We start from the raw sequence: 2,287 nt of genomic DNA, 5'->3' as shown, positions 1-2,287 counted from the left end.
CTCTGGGTTGGAGAGAACTCAACTGGAGCTGATCTAGGCTGCTGTGTGGGAGAGGGATCAGGAACGCGTGCTGCACCAACTTCCGCAGGAGATACACTCTGGAACTCTCGGAGCCGGAAAGCAATTTCCAAGTGTCTTTAATCAGAAGAGCAGCTGTTTTTATACTCTCCAAGTAGGGTGGAAACAGGATGTGATATAGAGAGGGTGGAGAGAAAAGTGACTGGTGAAAATCAGAGTGTGACAAGGAGGGGGCGGAACAGGCGAGAATCCTATAACTGAACCACCAATGCCCTGGAGTGCTTTATGTAAAAGTGATTTATGTAAATAGACCAAACCTTTGGATCAGTAAATCCCTATATAGGCATATGGATAAGAAGAAGCCAGGGGGAGATGGCAACTACCCAACATCTCCCCCTTTCTTTTTAACTTTTTGCCATAGTATCAGGAGTGTGGGGCACTTTGTGAGGCAGGGAGACTGATAAGAGGCACACCTTTTTTGGGGTTCTACTGTCCCTCCTTGCTCAACCTCTCCGTGGAGAGAGAGACTAACAGGATTGACACACCCCTCAGGCTCAAGCCCTTCCAAGCTCAACCATATCCTCACAATTCCCCAACATCTTCCTCTTACTTAATGGCCATATATAACTGGGTCAATGTCTGTAAAAGGCTTCATCTCTGTCAGGGGAATAGCAGTGTAGGGGTGAACGGAAACCTGTTGGGAAGAAAGCAGAATGATAGTGTGTAAGTGTCTTTAAAAAGAACTAGCACAAGACGGAGGGACAAGTAAGAGTAGCAAGAGACAGAGTGAGCCTGATGGGTGGAGGAGTGGGGGCCTGATAAGCCGAGGGGCTAGAGGGGTGATCTGGCATTGCAAAATCCCGAGTCAGCCTGCTACAGTCATTCTTCAAGAAGTCCAGGAGTATAAAAGGAGTGTCCAGCAAGTTCTATAGAAGCATCAGTCCAATGTCAACGGCCAGGAAATAAATGCCACACGTCTATCTTTGATGGAGGAGGACGGCCACCGGAACTTTTCTTCTCTGTAGAGAGTGACCTGGAACCGCCAAAACATGATGGGCGAAACAGAAGCAGGAAGAGCAGACACCGATGGTTGAGAGAAAGGCAGTAGGAAAGTCTTGTCCTTCGGAGTCTGTGAATCAGGTTCTCCAGATTGTGTCAGGTCACATCATGGGTTTCTGGGGATGGCTGTAATTGTGGGTGATGTCAGAGGTCAGGGGTCCAAGATGGATTTCTGGGGATTCTATATGAGCAGATGCTTCTTTATGCGAAGGCTTGTCATAGCTGTAGTCAATTACTTATGAAAAAACTTTGTAACAAATTAGAAGTTTACTACAATTGATAACTCAATGATTATAACTGGTTTAGGTAATTTTATAATTTTGTGTAAAGGTCATCTTACGTGACCTCATGTAGCAGTCTTTATATAGCAAAGTTTTCATACTGAGTTTAAGTTACATATATTGATTCTTGACTATTTTTACATTGGGTTTTTAAGCAAACTCAGGTTACTAGAGTTAACACATTTTAGTGACAATTTTTTTTTTTTTGGTACATTTACAATATCAGATTGATGCCAAATTTGTTGTGGATTAATTTCCACAAGATAGCTTACAGGACATTTTTGGGGGCCCTCCAAAAATGTCCTGTATAGAGAATTTGTATTTTAACTTAGGAGATGATGAATTGTCACATTGAATATTTAGAGTTTTACCTTAAACACTCAGTTACTTAAATGAATTGATTTTACCTCTTCTCGTAAAAATGTAACTTCGAAGTTACGATTTAACTGTCAAGTTAATGTTTACCAAACTTGAAACACGCATATTAAACATATAGTTTATAACACACAGGAGGAGAAAAACTTGTAAATAAGATATATCATTTCAAATGTGAATTTAGAACTACTGTCATAGTTGAACCATCATTACTCACACAGTTTAAGACTAAACATTTCATATTGATATCAAGACTTAAAAAAGAAATCAAAAGGGGGAATGAACAATTTTTGGACTGTTTCTGGACGTCTCCAGAAACCATGGCTGCGTCCAGCCGTTTGATATAAAGTCAGTTAACTTTCAGAGTACTCTGAGCACAATGGGTCATACAAAAATTTTGGTCACTCAACTCACTCAATTTTTTTTTTTTTTTCACTCACTCACTCACAAAACACAACTGGCCAGTCATAGCATAAGACATTCATTCGGGGGGGGGGGGGAGAGTTCTGTGAATCAGATTTTTTTTTTTTTTTGATTCTGCCATGCTGTATTAT

Source organism: Erinaceus europaeus, chromosome 10 (genome assembly GCF_950295315.1).
Source record: "Erinaceus europaeus chromosome 10, mEriEur2.1, whole genome shotgun sequence".
In the NCBI taxonomy this organism is placed as follows: domain Eukaryota; kingdom Metazoa; phylum Chordata; class Mammalia; order Eulipotyphla; family Erinaceidae; genus Erinaceus; species Erinaceus europaeus.
This window is presented reverse-complemented; position numbering follows the sequence as displayed.